This window comes from Equus przewalskii, chromosome 15 (assembly GCF_037783145.1).
Source record: "Equus przewalskii isolate Varuska chromosome 15, EquPr2, whole genome shotgun sequence".
Classification (NCBI taxonomy): Eukaryota; Metazoa; Chordata; class Mammalia; order Perissodactyla; family Equidae; genus Equus; species Equus przewalskii.
This window is the reverse complement of record NC_091845.1, coordinates 31,409,617-31,428,356: the sequence shown is the minus strand read 5'-3', so window position 1 is coordinate 31,428,356 and position 18,740 is coordinate 31,409,617. Positions and strand designations below refer to the sequence as shown.

General features: G+C 51.8%; 1 protein-coding gene across 1 annotated transcript in view; it reads right to left on the bottom strand.

Annotated features, from left to right (window-relative positions):
- FAM107A (family with sequence similarity 107 member A) overlaps positions 1 to 234 on the bottom strand; it is a 37,993-nt gene extending 37,759 nt beyond the window's left edge. Inside the window, exon 1 of the mRNA XM_008519822.2 lies at positions 112 to 234. The gene's annotated coding sequence lies outside the window, so the exon portion shown is untranslated. The remainder of the gene's footprint in view (positions 1 to 111) is intronic.
- Positions 235 to 18,740: the final 18,506 nt, after the last annotated feature.

Genomic DNA, 18,740 nt, shown 5'->3' with positions numbered 1-18,740 from the left:
CTCAGAGCCACCTCGTGAGCTGGTGAGGAGGGAAAGCCATTTTGCAGGTCCCAGACAGGGATGTGAGGCCCAAGTTGGGGGCTAGAGTCTCCTGGTGGGGACGCCCGTTACCTTGTGCCCAGATGGGCTTGCCTGTGCGTGCCCTGTTGACCCCGTCTCCCCTCTGGCAGGTCAGGTTGGGAAGCTGCTGCCTCTCCCAGGGCTGTATCTTGACAGTTAATGTGTAAAGCTCTCAGAACTGGGCCTGGCACAGTGTGCAGTCAATGCACCTTAGCTGCTGATATGATTATTACATCACTATTATTTCAGGTTGGGAGCTGGGCAGCCTGAGGCCATTCCCTCTTGGAGACTCAGATTTGTCATGAATCTGAGGAGACAGCAACTGAGTCCACTTGCAGGGTGGAAATGGGGACCATTGATTGGGTACAGCACTTGTGGGCTAGACCCTGCTGAATCATCTCATTTGCTGCTATAGCCCTCAAACCAAATGAGTTTCGTTAGTTCCCATTCACGGATGAGAAAATGAGGCTCTGAGATGTTAAGTAACTCTTCCAAGGCCACACAGCTGGCAGGTGACAAATAGAGACCTCAGGTTTGTCGGATGCGGGATCCGTCATCTCTGAGGCTCGGCCTGTTGGGATGTGAAGACCTGGTCCCTGCCCTGGGGGAGCTCTCTGTCTGGTGGCAGAAGCCCACATTTGGAACTTTCCCCCAGGTTCCTTGGGTTTGCTGAGGGGTAGAGGGAGAAGGCTGTGGGCTCTGGGATCGGACTGCCTTGGTGTAGATCCCTGCTGTGACGCCTCCTAGCTCTGTCACCCGCTCAACTTGTCCAATTCTCAGTTTCTCATCTGGGAAATGAAGATAATAGAATGTTGCCGAGAGGATGAAATTAGATAACATAAAGCTTCCTGCCTAAGCATGGCGCGTAATAAGTGCAGATAAGTCCGGCCATTAGAAACTTTATCTCTGATACTGTTCCCAGAGGACGTGCTGGCTTCCCCACGACCACCCTCCCTTCCGCCCGAGTGGCGGGCAGAGCCGTGGCCGGTTTAGCTCAAGGCAACTCTGACCGCGGAGTCAGCGGCTTCACGCAGACAACGCTGCCCTCCATCTGGGCTGCTGCAGACACGAGCCCCAGTGTGAAAGGAGGTGGCAGGGCAGGGGGGTCCTGCCCACAGGCCCCAGCATCCGCTCCATCCACTCTCCTTCCCCCTCCCAGTCTGGGGTCAGCAGCGTTTGACAGCCGACCTTGTGCTCCCAGAGAGAGTGCTGCTCTGAGCAGGGGGGATGTAGCTAGTGTAGGACAGCAGGACCAGCCGGGCCCACGTGACGTTTGCCCACCCTGAAGGCACCTTCAAGCAGGCAGACACTCTTGATTTTCTGCAGCATCTCTTTATAGGCAGGTCCCTGATGGAAACTCAAACAGCCTCGACAGGTTGGTGGAGAGAAGCAGCGGAACCGCTGCTTCAGGGCTTGCTTCCTGGGCTCTGGGAGCCCTACCTGCTGCCCCGGGCGGTGACGCTTGGGCAAATTTGTGCCTCAGAGAGTGGGCTCTCAGGCAGCCGCCTGGGTCTGATTCCTGGTTTCACCACTGACCTGCTGTGTGACCTTGCACAAGGCACCTAACCTCTCTGAGCTCAGTTTCTCTTCTGTAAAATGGGGATAACAGTCATACCAACTTCATGGGATTGTTGTGAGATGGTGCATGTAAAGTACTAGAGTGGTGCCTGGCACCTGATAATTATTAGTTAAATGGGAAGTTATTATTTCCTTGAAATGAAGCTGTTTGGAATTCTGCGGTCCAAGTTGCCTAACTGCGCTGTACAAGAATGAAGACAGGAAGGAGACAAGGCACATTCGCAGTCTGTGTTTTCTGCAGCAGTGGTTCGTGACTCTGGGAAATGAGCTCCCCTAAGGATCTGACAAGGTCATGCTCCCTCTCCTTGGAAGGTCTGCACATCCTCACGTACACTCAGCATTTTGCACCCAGCTTCACAGAAACCCACTCATGAGCCAATACGTGGGATCCTGAGGAAAGAACAAAGGATGTGCACCAAAATATGTCTACTAGGATATGGAAGAATAAAAAACAACCTCAATATCCAAAAATCAAGGATCAGTCAAAACAAATTGTGGCACAGCTATATTTGTGGAATACTATGTACCCATAAAAAAGGTATGATGTGAAAGCATGTGCATGATCTATTGTGGAGTGTGGAGAGGAAGTCATAACACAGGTCTTGCTTACACTATAGGTGATGATCTGTGCCAGAATAAGTGTGAGGGGATTCACACTACGTGTTAGCTCTGGTTACACTGGACAGAGGGACAATGGACGATCTTCTTTATTTTTTTATCCCCCCCAATCTGTATTTTCTGATTTTCTACAATAACATGTGTTGAGTAATAAAAAATAAGAAAAGTTTAGGGGCCGGCCCCGTGGCAGAGTGGTTAAGTTCGCGCGCTCCGCTGCAGGCGGCCCAGTGTTTCGTCGGTTCGAGTCCTGGGCGCGGACATGGCACCACTCATTGAGCCACGCTGAGGCGGCGTCCCACATGCCACAACTAGAAGGACCCACAGCTAAGAGTATACAGCTATGTACCGGGGGGCTTTGGGGAGAAAAAGGAAACAAATAAAATCTTAAAAAAAAAAATAAGAAAAGTTTAAAAAATGACAGGAGCAAAGATCACTTTTTAAAGTGATAAAAATGGAGTATTGTGGAAAGTTTGGAAAATAAAGAGGAAAGGACCAAGTCACCTACACATCCCTCTCCTCACACCTATCGTCATTCTTCCCTCGCACTGTTGGGAGGCAGGTGTCTCTCGATTGTACGGACAGCCGTGTGGGATCCGTTCCCTCCTAGGAAGGAATCTGCTTGTGTCTTCCTGCTCGGGCTTCGGCAGCTGGCTGAGGACTGGATCTGCACAGGGATCTGTTTCTGTCGCTCTCCCCCACGCCCTCAACACCCCCTTCACTCCTGGGCCTTGGTTACTGTCTCTGTTGGATGCTTCCTGCATACGGGGTGCACAGCCATGGCTCTCCCTGCGCTCCAGCCTGAGGGAGCTGGCCGCTTCTTTGACCAGATAAAAGTCACAACAGAAATAGGAGCCATTTGCTGTAATCACTGAGACTAAAAATCACAAATGTTGGAGAGGGTGTGGAGACAAGGGAACCCTCATACAATGCTGGTGGGAATGCAAACTGGTACAGCCACTATGGAAAACAGTATGGAGATTCCTCAAAAACTAAAAATAGAAATACCATATAACACAGCTATCCCACTACTGGGTATCTACCCAAACAACCTGAAATCAACAATCCAAAGTAACATGTGTACCCCTATGTTCATCGCAGCACTATTCACAATAGCCCTGACATGGAAGCAGCCCAAGTGTCCATCGACCACTGATTGGATAAAGAAGATGTGGTATATACACACAATGGAATACTACTCAGCCATTAAAAAAGACAAAATCATCCCATTGGCAACAACATGGAAGGACCTGGAGGGAATTATGCTAAGCGAAATAAACCAGACTGAGAAAGACAAACACCACATGATTTCACTCATATGTGGAATATAAACAAGCACATGGACAAAGAAAACAGTTCAGTGGTTACCAGGGGAAGAGGGGTGGGGGGTGGGCACAGGGGGTGAAGGGGAGCACTTAGGTGGTGACAGACAAGAAATAACGTACAACTGAAATTTCACAATGATGTAAACTATTACGAACTCAAATAAAAAAAAAAAAGAAATAGGAGCCATTTTCTGAGTTCTTACTGTGTGCCTAGCACTGTGTTCCGTAGGCTCTAATATTAACCCATTTTAGAGCTGGTGAAGCCGAGGGTAAGAGAGGCCAAGGTGGCGGCCAAGGTCACAGAGCTAGTGAGTAAGGGAGCCAGGGGTCCAACAGAGCTTCTCCTGACTTCACGGTGCAGGCTCCTAACGCTATGCTAGAGCTGCCTCCGACCGGCTAACCTCGGACCTCCCATGTCAAGCTCCTTGGCCTGGTTCCCCAGGCCCCATTGACCTCTTGCCCCCACTGTCCTCTCTCCTACAGCACTCACCTCTGTCCTGGCCCTGCCCAGCCTCTGCCTCCTGCTCTGGTCTGGCTGACTTGCTTGATTTCCCTGACTGGGAGCAAGTCCTCTCTCCCCTCCACCTGGAATGCTGCCACCTCCTCTTGGCCTGGCTTACTCCTCCGGGACTCTGCACTCCATCAGGTGCAGATGGCACCTCCTCTGGGAAGCCTTCCCTGATTGCCCCCTCCCTAGGTATGGGGACTATCTCCCTGTGAGGGGTGAGCTGGAAGGAGGCCCTGCTCTCTGGAGGAGACCATCCCCACTCAGCCCTCCCAAGGAGCTCAGCCTCCCATGGTTGCCATGTCCTTGCTCTGGGATGGTGAAGCCTTTGCAAGGCAGAAGGCAGGCAGCTTCAGCCCTTGTGGCCAGTCCGAGGTCTACATGTCGCATCTGCCCTAGCCAGCCTTCTGGCTCAGCTCTTGCAGGCGCTGTGTCTCCCTGCAGCCTGTGGCTCCTGCCGGGGTAGGCAGGCCAGGGCTCTGCTGCCTGGCTCCTGGCTGTGGGCAGAGCAGGCCGGGGCAGAGGAGTGCCTGCAGGCCGCAGTGCCGCTGGGCAGGACTGGGCCTCGAAGTCACCCTGGGACGTCTCTCCCTCTCTCCGATGTTTACCTGGCTGAGCCTGGACAAGACATCCCTGGAAAAACTGCCCCTGGAACTTTCCATTGACTCTGGCCTGGCTCTGGACTGGCAGGATTCAGAGACGAGGGAGCCCATGGCCATTTCAGGCCTGAGCCCCTTAGCTGCTCTGGTCCAGACCAGACTCCCAGAGAGGAGGCATCTGTGGCACCGGCTAAAAATAATTCCAGCGCCACCAGGTCCCAGCTGTGGGATTGTGGAGTCCTGCTCAGGATTCTTTTGCATCAATATTCATGAGTGGATTGACCTAGAATTTACTTTTCTTTCGCTGTCCTTGTGTAATTTTGGTATCAAAGTTATTTTATCATAAAATGAGGTGGGAAGTGTTCCCTCATTTTCTATTGTCTGGAAGACTTTGTATAAAACCAAATTGATGAATTCCTTTAAAGCTTAATGGAGCTCACCTATAAAACGGATGGTTTCTTTGTGGCAAGATTGACTCACAATTCAATTTCCTTAAGTGTTATTAACTATTCAGGTTGTCAATTTCTCCATAAGCCAAATTGTTCAACAAAATTTTCTGGATGTTTTTAGAAAGTTTAAAATTTTACGGGCATAAAGTCAGCCAAATCATTCTCTACAATTGTTTTAAAAGAACCAGCTTTTGGCCATATTGATCTTCATTATCATATATTTCTTTTCTGCCTCTTCAGTTTCTGCTCTTATTCTAATTTTCTCATTACTGCTATGTTCTTTGGATTGGTTCTGTTGTTCTTTACCAACATCTTAACTTCGACATTTAGCTCATTCAATCTCAGCCTTCTTTTCTATGTGCATTCAAGGCTATCAGCTTCTCCTTAAATACTGGTTTAGCTGCACCCTACATGTTTCAATATATAATATTTTCACTATCATTCGGGTCTAAAGATTTTCTTGATACCTTCTTTGGTAAATTAGGAAGTATAGTATACCTTCAAATATATTTTAGTTTCTTTTTGATTTGTTTTTTATTGTCCTTTGATTATGTTGTAGACACACATGACGACATGATAGTGATTCTTTGGTATCTGGATTTGTTTTGTAACCTAGAATGTGGTCAACATTTGTAAATGCTCCAAGAGTGCTTGAAAAAAATTTATAGGTTTCTACATATATCTTTTAAATCCAGCCTGCTGTTTTTAAAAAAGAAAGCAAAAGCCATAATGAGATACCATTATATATCCACCAGGTTCACAAAAATTAAAAAGCTTGAAAAATAGAAAATGCTGGTAAAGACATATGGCAGCTGAACACTTACACTACTGGTGGGAGTGTAATTTACTATAACCACTCTGGCTTTATCAAATAAAGTGTGAAGGGGGCAGAGTATGCCGCCCCAAATATGCCACTTTGGCATAAGGATTATTTTGAGCTCAAGACACTTGAAAAACAGCAGGTGCAAGAAGGGCACTCTGACTTCCCCTTTTCTTCCTGAAAGCAGGAGATAAAACTCCCATGTGAAAGATGCCACCCTGCACCAGGGGGAAAGAAACATTCTTATCACCAGAGATGGGGAATTGAGGCCAAGAGAAGCACAGACTTTGTTAAAATAACTCTTATCTTCCTTTAGTCTCCCCATACGTTTCAGTTACTTTTCCACAATCGCTATTCTTTGTTCAACCTGGTATATATGCACCTGGGCCTATCTGCTTTTCGGGTCTTCATTTTTCTATGGGGGCTCCCATGTGCCTGTAAAAATCTGTGAGCTTTTCTCCTATTAATCTGTCTTAGGTCGATTTACTTCTCAGGCCCGACCAGAGGCCCTAAGAGGATAGAAGTAAAGTTTTGCTTCCCCTACAGGTTAGAAGGTACGTGCCCTTGGACTCAGTGATTCCATTTCCAGACCCAGACCTGAGAGACTCACGGACACTACACTCTGAGACATATAAAGTCCACAGCAACATTTTTGTAGTGGCAAAAGTTCTGGAACAACCCAAGTGTCCACCAACAGCAGTGTGCAGAGAGGAACTGTGGCATATTTACAGTGGAACGTCATTCAACCTTGGAAACACCTCCCAGATACACACAAGAGCGTGGCTGAATCTCGGAACATATAGTAAATGAGAAGAGCAAATTATAGAAGAGACACACTGGTCCCATTTACGTAAGGCTGGAATCTCGGCAATTTAGAACTAGGGATCCTGTGACAATGGCTGGCAGGGAGAGTGGGGACCTCTGAGAGAGGAGGGAAGTGGAAGTGTGGGCAGAGGCCCGGGGTGTTCTCAGGTGACGGTCAGGTGCTTTTTCTTTAGGCAGGTGGTCAGATATACGAGTGTTTGTTGGCCAAGCTTCGTTATACCTTATATATGCAGTTTTCCAAATAGTCTTTTGTAGCTACTTCATATTTAATGGAAATAATCTTAAAAACTTAACAATTATAGTAAAAAATTTGTTTTACCTATTCAAAAATCATCTTTGAGAAAGAAGGTGACAGACATTACGCAAGGACCAGTTTGTTCTGTACTCTCTCCCCAGGAAAACCTGAATCCAGTTACGTACAAGGACCCAAGTGGGGATTTTGGAAGAAAGAAAATAACTAGCCTCAGGTGTGACTTCACCTGGGGCCTCCTGCGGCAAAGCCTGAGGCTGGGGGTTCTTGGGAAAGCCCTGCCTGAAGGAACTTCCAGGCCTCAGGTTTAAGAGCATGTGCTTTCCCGGATCAGGGGCTTCTAAAGAACAGAAGGTCGTAGCTCCCGGAGCAGGCCCAGGCTGGGCCCCCTGATGGCGGGGCTGAGACGGGCAAGGCCATGGGCAGACTTGCTCTTCCCAGTGATAGGAGTTCCTGGGACGCCCCTCCCGGCAGGCCCAAGGGTTTCTTCTTGATCACTTCAAGGAATTTAAGTGCCAATCCAAGTCCCGAACCTGGTGGTTGGCAGGAACTACATCGCCACCGTTTTGAGATCTTGCCCTCTCTTCCTCTGCTCCAGGGCTGTTGGAGGTTCAGGGCTTATGGTGGGGGGGCATTGCTAAGACATCAGAAAGGGGCAGCTGGTCCTTGGGGACATCTGCATGTCAACATCCAATAATACCATAGTTGACAGTACACTTTGAATGTTCAATTTTCTGGCAGCTGACGGTGAAGGCCTGTGAGGAAGGGCGCCTTTTCCGAATTTCCATCAGTCAGTCGTTCACTGTGGGCTGCGCTTTCTGTCTCTGTGAGCGAGTGGCCGGGGCTGGGCTGGGCTCTCCTCCATGCCCCAGGCCTGAGGCGGCATCTGGCTCAGAGTAGATGCTCGGGAAATATTTGTGGGATGAAGGAGTGAGTTTGCTGTATGGTAGCTATGGATTCATTCATTCATTCACTCAGGCCTGTTGTGTCACACCTGCACTAGGCACTGAGCATCTAGAGCGAGTGACAGGTAAGGTCTCTGCCCTCATGGAGCTGACGTGCTGATTGGGAAAGCCAGACGGGAAACAGTTAAAGAAACAACCAAAGAAGGCAATTTCAGATGGTGGTAAGTTCTGTGAAGCAGCTGCGGGACCTGGGGACCAAGATGGGGGAACTTTAGCTAGGGGGGTCAGGGACGGCCTCTCTGAGCTGAGACCTGGAGGAGCCAGTCACAGGAAGAGCCAGGAAAGAGGGCACCAGGCAGAGGGAACAGCAGAGGCAGAGGCTCTGGGGCGAGGAAGAGTGTGGTGTGCTGAGAAGCATGTGGCGTCTGCTGTGGCTGGAGCAGAGGGAGTGAGAGGCAGCGTTGCAGGAGGCCAGGCCAGAGCGAGGTTAAGGAGCGCCAGGCGCTCGTGGATTTCCTTCTAGCTGCTCTTGAAGGGTTTTACCCAGGAGAATAGGGGATCCAATTCCAAATCAAAATAGCTCACTCTAGGTCTGCCGTGTGGGAAGCCACTGCGGTGGACAGGAGCTAAAGTGAGCTCGAGGCCCAGGAGAGCAGCCAGCAGAGGACAGACGGGCTCCAGCTAGAAGAACGTGTAACTGCAGGGACCTGAGAAGAGTAGAGGTCTGGAGGGGTGAGGGTCACGGTTATGGGTTGAACTGTGTCGCCCCAAAAGACATGTTGAAATCCTAGCTCCCATACCTGCGAACGTCATCTTATTTGGAAATTGGGTCTTTGAAGACACAATCAAGTTAAAATGAGGTCATTAGGGTGGACCCTAAGCTAATATGGCTGGTGTCCTTATAAGAAGAGAAGAGACACAGACAGACACACAGGGACATGTGACAACGGCAGCAGAGACTGGAGTCATGAATCTACAAACCAAGGAACGACAAGGATTGCCGGCGACACCAGCAGCCAGGAGAGAGGCCTGGACCAGGTTGTCCCCTAGAGCTTCCGAGGGAGCTGGCCCTGCAGACACCCTGATTCAGGCTCTGGCCTCCAGAGCTGAGAGAGAATGAATGCATTTCTGTTGTTTCCAGCCACCCGGTTTGTAGCCATTGGTTGCAGCAGCCCTAGGAAACCAATGTGTCACTTCCCGGTACCCGGCTGTGATCACAGCGTGACCACTGGGCCTTCACAAACGCTGACTGCTACAGGGCCTGCAGGTCCTGATGGCAGGACTCTCCACGAACATTTGCCATATCGTACCCCCCAAACTGACCCCAAAGTGTTCCGAAGAGCTCAGATGCATAAGAAAAACCCCTGGGTGGTCCCATAAAACAGCAGCTGCCACTGGGTTTTTGGCTGAGTTCCATAGGTTCTGGGTGTGGCACCCCTTGTGGGACGCCCTATATCTCATCCTGGGGGAGCAAGACGTCGCCAAGACCAAGTCAGGCTCTCCCAGCTTCCCTGGCGTGGCCTTGTCAGTTTTTTTTTTTTTTTTTTTTTTGCCTCCTCTTGGATTTTAAATGGCAAAAGAAAAGTTCCAGCTCTTTGCGTTTTCCTCCCTCCTCCCCAGGCCCTGAGATCTGATCTCGTTCTTAAACAAGGCCCCGTTCATAGCAGCTTAGGAGGCACAATGTTCTGAAAGCGGATCCCTGGGGCCCAGGGAGGGAGTTGCATTTTTGGGTTTCTGCCTTCTCAAAAGCCAGCTTCTGATTTGGCCTCCCCTGCCCCACCTCCAAGCCCTTTCACGATGGAAATTAAATTCCTCTGAACTTTAAGGCCCCTCTTCAGCGATGCTCCCAGTGGAACTGGAGCCGCCCCCAGCTGGTAACTCTACCCAGCAAGGTGAAGATTTGCTCTGGCTTAAGATGCACAGTTTCATCCAGACCCTTGAAAAACAAGTCTATGAGAATGGAGGCTGTGGAGCCAGATGTATCTGGGTTCAAGTCCCGGCTCTGGCACTTGTCAGCTGTGTGATCTTGAACAGTGAACTCAACCTCTCTGAGTCTGAGTTTTTCCCTTGGTGAAACGGGGACCCTGATATCTGTGCGGCTGTGGTTATGTTGAGGATTCTGAGGGAGTTCCATTATTGGAAAGCACTCTAATTTTTATCTTCAGGAAGTGCCCATTCTACAGATGAGAAGGATGGAGGCCTGAGAGGCATTGGGACTCCTTAGGCTTCTGAGCCATTTGGGGTGCTGTCGGTCCAGCTCACTGGTGTAGGCTGAGGCTGGACTGCACTGCATGAGGTCTCACAAGCCCTCGGCTTTGGGTGCCTGTGGGACGAGTCCAAAGGCCGCCTTGCATGAACTCAGTGATTGCAAACGACCACTTCACAGCTATGAAATTGGGGAAAACCACGCAGGCCAGGCTGCTGAGAGGGGCTGACAACATCACACACGTGAGGTCCTGGAATGGCATCCTTCGGGGGGTGATCGTTCCCCACCTCCCTCCTTCTCCCCTGCCTCATTTTACCCCTCAACCAGTGGGTAGCACAGCTATCAACCCTGCATTGACAGGGGAGGAAACTTGGAGCCCAGAGAGGGAGACCGCCTTGCCCAGGGTCACTCAGGGCCTCTGAGGCAAAGACTTTTTCATGTTAGTGAGCAGGAAGATTGCACTGAGGGGAGGTGGATGAAGAGAGGAAAAGCAATGAAAATATGTCCCTCTCTCTACCGTCCAGCAAAGGAGATTTTCCCCCAGCAGCCTGAGCCTGAGGTACAGGGGCCACGGAGGCTCCTTGTCCCCTTTTCCTGTCTGGAGGCGTTAAAACATCTGTGAGTGGAAAAGAGGCCCAGGAGGGCACCAAAGGGAGGGGGGAGCAGAGGGACCGAGGTCGGGGACGACAAGCTTGAGGTTTCCTCGTTCTGCTTCTGGGGACTTTCTCTTAGTGTCTTTTGTCTCTTGTTTATGTCTATCTCCGTATTTCTTTCTCCCTCTCAGTCTTTCTTTTTCTCTCAGCTCTATTTTGAATAATTGAGCAAAGGAAAGGAGAGGAAAAAAATAAAAAGAATGTTCTCCTTGATCAAGGGGTCTGTGGCAGATGCATAGTTGGGTGTTTTGGGGAGGGGAGCTGTGGCAGGATGAGCGGAGGGGAGAGTGGGCAGTGCGGAGCTGAGGCCTCACTTGGACCAGCCCTATGGCAGTCCCACCCCAGACCTGGGAATTAGGAAGCCCCACTAGGCTCAGGAAGAGGAGCTGGCAAACCAAGAGGTTCTTTCAGTTCCTGGGTCGCTCCATGGCCCCTCGTACCTGCAGGCCTTGGCCGAGGCCGTGCGCCCCCTGGAAACCTCTCCCGGCCCTCTGAGCTGGTCGACCCTTCTTCATGCTGCAGGTCACAGCGTGGGCATGTGGGAACTGCCCTGACTGCTCCTCTCGCTTTGTGGCCCCCATTCTGCGCCCGGCTCCTCTGTGCTTCCCTCATTAGGGCACCGAGCACCTGCCCTGTCATTGCAGGTGACTTATTTCTCTCCCACTGGGCTGTGCACCCTGAGGGCGGGACCTGAGTCCTATTCACTGGTCTGTCTCCAATGCCTGGGACCCTGGGACCCAGTAGGTACCCAGTCAACATTGGTTGAATAAATGATGAACGATCAATGCGGGATTTTGCCTTTGGCCAGGAAGTTGTGCAAAAAGTCCGTGTGTGTGTGTGTGTGTGTGTGTGTGTGTGTGTGTGTGGTAGTCAGGTGGAGGTGGGGTGGGGAATGTGGGCATTTGGGTCAGAGCCTTAAAGCTATTGGTAAGCAAAGGAGGGGATGTGTGGGAGAAACTGCGGGACCCAGCTGTGTCCTCCCTGCCAGTCCGAGGTTCTGCGTGGATCCTTCCATGAGCATGGCCTTCAACCCCACCCTCGAGTTACCTCCATGAGGACCCAGTCTCCCTCTCCCCCACGTCCTTCCTCAATTTATTGAGCACCTGTTATGTGATAGGGACGGGGGCACCATGGTGAGCCAGATCAAACACAGTCTCCCTTCCCTCCTGGATAAATCACAGAACTAAACGTGAAATCACAGCCACGGTCAGTGGCGGAGAGAGAGTTGAGAACATAAGGGGATTTGCCCTAGTCTGGGGAACGCAGGGGGCGTGGTGGCGCCACAGGGTCCCTGAGGGAGCTTTGCCCTCTTCAAATCTCTCTGGCCCCTTTCCAGCTACCCCTGGAGGCTCAGTAAAAGCTGAGGGCCTAGTTTCTCTGAGACAAGCTCGCCCCATCTCCTCCCTATCTAAGCCCCTTGCCCTGTGTAGACATTTGAGGTCCACTAAGGGAAGCCTTCCTGGAAGAAGTGTCAGCTAAGCTGGCATCTTTCTTCCTTTCTTACTCCTTTGACTTTTCTTCTTAAGCTGGGCTTCCAGCCATAAGGATGGACAGGAAAAGTTTTAATCCTGGAAGAGGTGATTGCAGGGCCATAAGCGATGGCATTAGGAGATTACAAAGCAGCATTCCTTCCTCTGGGCTGACCTAGCCAGCACCCAGGTACAAGTCTCCACTGGTAGAAGGTTCACCCCTGCTGACCCATCCACTCATTGCCTTTGTGCAGTGCCCAACCTGTACATCTGTTTGAGGCAGCCCTGGGCATTCAACTCTTGACCCCAGCTTGCAGAAGCCAAGGGCAGAGAAGAACGTAAGTCCCATTGGGAGGCCTTGGGGGACAGGAAAACTGTCCTTTCCCTGCTTCTAAAGGTCACTCTGCCTGTCTTCAAATGTCCCTTTCAGCTGCAGCCAGTATAACCCCCACTACTCCCACATCCCACCCTCTGTCCCTGGCCTCCCCAGGGAAGAAATTTCAATGCCAGTTTTTTCAAGGGTCGCAGGCCAGGCCATTCAGAGGGCGGGCGAGTGAGGCGGCGAGGACAGTGCCCAGTGAAGGGAGGATATGTGTTTACCAGTTTGCTCGGGCTGGGGAAGGCATTCGGGGGTTTCAGATCCAGATGGTGAACAGACGGAGTACAAGGGGAGCCTGGGACTGACCGGCAGGGTCCGGGGTTTGGAAAAGCACACTCTCCATCCCTGCATGTGTGCTGGTGCCGAATCCCAGAACCCCCAGGAATGGGAACCTCCGTGCATGGACCCCCTCTGGCTGGCACTGACGACTGGGGCTGTCTTTCTGGGCGCGTGACCTCTGCGGTCACTCAGGGCCCCGCGTTCAGAAAGGTCTGTGCTGGGATTAATGCGCTGCTCTCCCTGTCTTGTAATCCTTCCTAATTTTTGAGCATGGAGTCCTGCATTTGCATTTTGCACTGGATCCTGCTAAGGACAGTGACGAGGTCAGCGTCCTGAACCTTGTCTCTGGGCTCCAGCTGAAAGGTCCAGAAGGGGACCCACCTCCCCCAAAAAGATACTGGAGTTTGTCATTTTTACCATGGTTGAAAGGGGCATTGAGAGTCATTTACTCCAACTCGCAGGGTTCCCTTCTGGGGAAACTGAGACTCAAAGAGGGAGGAAAACATCCTGGGCTCTCGTTTAATCCTTACACCAATAACAAAAGTGGGTACTATTTTCATCCTACTTTACAGATGAGGAAACTGAGGCTTGGACATCACCCCGTGAATGAGTGCCAGAGCCTCAACTTGATCCCAAGGTCTCTTCTCGCCTGGTCCAGGCGCTTTCCAACAAACCCCATGCCTGACCTGTGTGTCTCTGTTTCCTTGTCTGGGTAATGGGGTTGTAGGGTGGTAGTGAGGGTCTGAGATAAGGCTGCAACGTATCTGGCCCGAGTGAGGGCCGCCTGGCTGGCCAGATGTAACCCCTCGGCCCTGCCACTTCCTTGCCGGTGACCTCTGAGCCTCAGTGTCCTGATCTGTAAGATGGGGATGAGAACAGTGGCTCCCTCATGGAGGCATTCATGAAGGTTATATGAGAAAAAGTGGGTGGGGTGCCCAGCTCTGTGTCAGGCAGGTCGGGGGCCTCAGGACCTGCACGGAGGCCCAGAGCAGGCATGAAGGGCAGAGCACTCCATACGTGAGTGTCGCTCACCCAGGAAGTGAGCATGGCGGCCTCCACCTTGCAGGGGGCAGGGGTAGGGCGGGAGGAAAAGCATGTGGTACACCTAGAGAGTGGCCGGCAAGGGTAGGGGCCCAGCAACTGATGTCCCTTGTCCCCATCTTCCCTCACACCTTGATGAGATATTTGTCAGGCGCACAGTCGGAACTCAATACACTCCTGGTCCAAAAACACTTACAAGAGCAGGTGCATGGGTGCTGGGCCTAGAGCTCAGAGAAGGGCTGGACTGTGCCGAGGAGTCAGGAGGCTGCTCAAGGCACTGCCTGGGGTGAATAAAGGCCAAGAGGCTGGAGTGGTCCTGGGAGACAGGGCTCAGCAAGGAGGTGCTGGCAGAAGCAGAGCTCGGCGTTACTGGGGGTGAGCAGGGGGTGTTCTGTCCCTCACTCCCCATACGCTCCTGACAACCTTCTCCTCTTGTCCCTGAGCCTCCCATTCCAGGCCCAGGAGGCCTTTGAGGACCCAGCTGTGGACTCCCCGTGGTGCTGAGGGATGGGGCACTTGGCCCCAGTTCTTTGTAGAGAAGCAGTCTGAGGCGGTGGGCAGAGTGGGGGCCATGGGTTGGCACAGGTGGCAAGGGCCCCCTACCATGGCCCTCATGTCCTGCTGAGCTGGGCTCCAGTGAGCAGGGCCCAGTGGACCCATCCATCACTGGCAGGGATAACTGTGCGAGGAGCTAGCAGCGCCCAGCCAGATGTGCGCCTTTTGGGCTCCGCAAGAACCAATGCTCCCTTTCAGGCCATTTATCAAATTTGGCCCTGTCTCCCATATATTTTTCCTTTTTATTTCAGTCAAGGAACCTTTCTTCTAACGAAGATGAATTAAAGCGATGAGCAGCGTGGCAGACATCAACAGAGTCAGAATATAGGACTCGTTAAGGGAAAGGAAAAGCCTGGGAGGAGCTGAGTTTGGAGAAATGTTTTAGAGAATGCCGTGTCCAAGCCTTCACGGGGTTACACTGAAGATTTAGGGGCACAACCGGCCCCCTGTCTGCTGAAGCTCCACCTTCAGCTTCTAGAGCAGTAGTAACAGTTTCACCCACGGTTCCCTGATCACCTACTATGTGCCAGGCACCTCATCTCATCCTAGCGTGGAAGGGAAAATCATGATCCCATTTGACAGATGAGGAGACTGAGGCTCAGAGAGGTTAAGCAAGTTGCCCTGATAGGAGTCCCAGGTGGGATTTGAACAGTGCTCTGCCTGCTCAAGAGCCCAGCTTCATGAGCACCGGCAGTGGGATTCATCGGCTAAGAGGTCAGGCCCTTTAGGCTGCCTGGTTCAAATCTGACTCCCTGCCTCCTCGCTGGGTGGCTTTGAGCCTCTTGTTTAACCCTCCCTGCTTCTGATTGTTTGAGTAATAAAAATACCCACTTCCGAGAGCTGTTGGAAGATTCGATGAGAGAATTGGTGCAGAAGCTGCAATGCGTGTGAGCTGTTATCAGTAATATTTTCTTTTTAGTATCAGGGTATCATTTAGTATCTCTTTTTTTAGACTCAGACCCTTTAAGGGTATAATTAAGATCATGGCCTAGGGTGCTGGACTTGTGTAGGAGCAGCCCATGGAAGCTTGTGGGCCTGTCTCCTTCCCGGGGGAGCGACATTGGCTACTGACTGGGGGGCTGAGCACGGAGTGCCCCGACCCTGTGGTCTCGGTGAATCTTGAGCTGGTGTCTGAGGCCCATGGGAGTTGCTTTTCCTGGACTCATTGCTGCCCAAGGAGCTGCAGCCTCACTGAGTAATCAAATGGCATAAAACAAGGCTCCATCCAGGACATCTTGCCTGCACTCATCCCTCTAGTGTCAATGCATGCCCAACTGACCAATGTTTGCCGCTTCCAGAATGTTCCAAACAGTTTGAGCCATCGCTTCCATGTAGCAAAAATACCTTCATTTCATCCTTGCAAAAATTCTGATATTGGCCAGGTGCCCACTTTGCAGATTAAAAAATGTTGAGTCCAAGAGAAGTTCATAACTTGCCTCGGCTGAATAGAAGCAACAATGTCTGTGTTTTGACTCCTGGCCCGGTACTCTTTCTGCCATACCCTTGAGCTTTCCAAGTTCTTTTCACTTTCTCTGTTCACACCATGGTTGGAGACCATGTCTCCCCCAGGGTGGGGAATTATGATTAAATGTCCAGCATCCATCCTACCCCCTCCCACTGAGTAGCAGCCCTGCCACTGGGGAACTGATCTCCAGCTCCAAGGGGACCTTAGCTTGGTCTCTGCTAATCAATGGTCCCACTTTGATCCCTTGCCTGCAACAGGTTCAGGATTGCAGGCAAAGCTGATACCTTTGGCATTCCCCAGGGGACAAGGGTTGCCTCAGGAATGGGCAGGTGACAATTTGAGCCAATGAAATTCAAGGGAACCTTGGCTGGGGGCTTCTGGGAAAGGTCCTGGAGACATTATTGAGCCACTGGACTTCCCACTTAGGGAACCCAAGACATTTCCTTATTGTTTAAGCAGCTGGAGTTGGGGTTTCCAGTCTTTACAGCGGACAGCATCCCAGATGAAACATTCGAGGTCCGGGGCTTTCAGCAGCTGTCTCCCACCTGGAGTCCCCACACCCAGACACACTCACCTGACCAGTCACCCTGCCTCCACTGTCACACGGGCCGCTCCCAACTCTCATTATTTGCTTTCAGTCAGACTCCCCCACCAACAGTGAAGGCATAAGAGCAGGCACCGTCCTTGGCTCAGCTCCCAGTACACGGCAGCAGATACTCAGTTAATATTTTTCTATGGGAGGCTGGGCGGGAGCAAAGATGCAGCGGATGGAGTTATGCACCAGGAGAGAGTGCACTTAGTGGGCAGGAGTCGTCTCCCAGGGACAGCTCAGTCCCGCCCTTCATGGTGCTCCCTCCCTTCATGGGAGGGAGACCCACTGCCTTCCTTGTGCTTCTAGAGTTTGGCCTGGGGCTGTCAGGCATTGTGGAAATGCTCTTCCACTCTTTGGGCCTCAGTCTTCTCAGCTGTACGATGGGGAAGGGATTGGATCACATCACCACTGGCTTTCCAGAGCTGTTATTTTATGACTACGATTAAGCTGTAACTGTGGGAAGGGATCTGGTAAGCCCTAAGGACAGTAGAGTGACATGTATAGGACAAGCCAGTGGGAGAATAACGGGATGGGTGCTGTGCATTGTCACAGACATCGCAGAGGCCAGCTGGGCTGTCGCCCTCAGAGAGAGAGGTGGGCATGTCGGGGATTGGGGGGCGGTCCCCAGATGGGGGAGCCCCCCAGGGGCCCAGCCTGGGTATGCTCACAGCCTTTCTCCTGGCTGGTTCCCCCACTGACTCGCTGGGGGAGGTTGCCCTTGCCATCTTTTCATCTGCCATTGGGTGTGATATTGATGCCCTCGTTGGCTCAGAGGAAGGGCTGGGAGGCTCAGAAGAAGACACAGGTGTGAGAGGGTCTGATTCAGGGGGAGACATTGACTATCTTGTCCCAGGCATGATATCATTTAGGTTTTACAACCATCTGAGGAGGATTATTATCTTGAGTTTATTGAGGTAGGATCTGAGACTCAGAGATGTGTGATGACTTGTCCAAGGGCACAGAGGATGTGGAGGAACTGACTCAGGCTTATCTGATTCTAGAGCTCATGTCCCAGTCACACTGCTCTGCTGCCTTCTCCCCGTGAGGGCTTTTCCCTGAAGGCAGGGGAAAGGGCTGGGCCCAGGACAGACATGGCTTTCAACCCGGGATCTAGTTCTGACTGACTGGTGAGGGAGTCCTGGGATGCTGTGTTGAGAAGGATTCTGAGCTGTCTAGACTTAGGGGGAGAGGGTGCAGGGCTTGATTTGTGATGTCTGCCATGGGTTGGGGAAGAGGGAGAGGCAGTCCATGAGCTGCATTTTGCCATTCCTGGGCTAGACTGTGTTAGGGTCTTTTCTAGGACTAGGAAGCTGGTCTCCAAGGTGACTGTCTCCCCACCTCACTTTCAGCACAGATAGGATGTAGAGACTGAGCTCATGCTCCCCTGAGAAAGGGGAGAGGTGGGAAGATTGTTGCTGAAAGAAGCTCTGGGACTAGCTGGGGGCTGCGTCAATCTGCTGCCCAGACTGTGGGTGACCCACCCTGACCCCTGCAGGCGGGAGTGAGCATTGTGGGGAGAGGGACAGCCCCCTCCATCAAACTTTTAGGACAATGCTCTCAGGGGTTGCTGAGGGGAGGCAGGAGCATCCTGAAAGAAAGGGTGGTGGGAACAGAGGCGGGCACCAGGAGGCCCCTAGGGGTAATCTAGCCCAAGACTCTCATTTTGCAAATGGGACGCTGAGGTCCAGAGGGCTTCCTTTGCGGGGTCCATGAAGTGTCTTTACTTTGAATTTGAAAAATATGGGATGGGCTGGGTTGGCAGAAAGTCTGGAGGTAAGCAGAAGGGAGTCAAAATCCCACCCTTTCCCCCACTAGCTGCATGACCCTGACTAAGAAATCACGTCTTGCCTCTGAGCCTCAGCTCCCAGTCTTTCATGTAATAGGTCATACGGGCGGCTTGAGGATTAGAGCCCCTGTTTTGGGGGCCCTCCAGGCGTCAGGCAGCATGCTACGCACTTCATAGGCACCATCCCATGGAACCTCCCACACAGTGGGTACCAGCCCCACTTTACAGATCAGAAGCTGAGACACACAGGGGGTCAGTTCCTCTCCGCAGTAGGTAGGTGAGGAGCTGGGACCTGGGCAGCCTGATCACACCGCTGGGATCACATCTGGGCTGACGTGGGCCGCGAATCACCTCAGAGTAAACTCAGAGTCCTGCTGCCCCTGG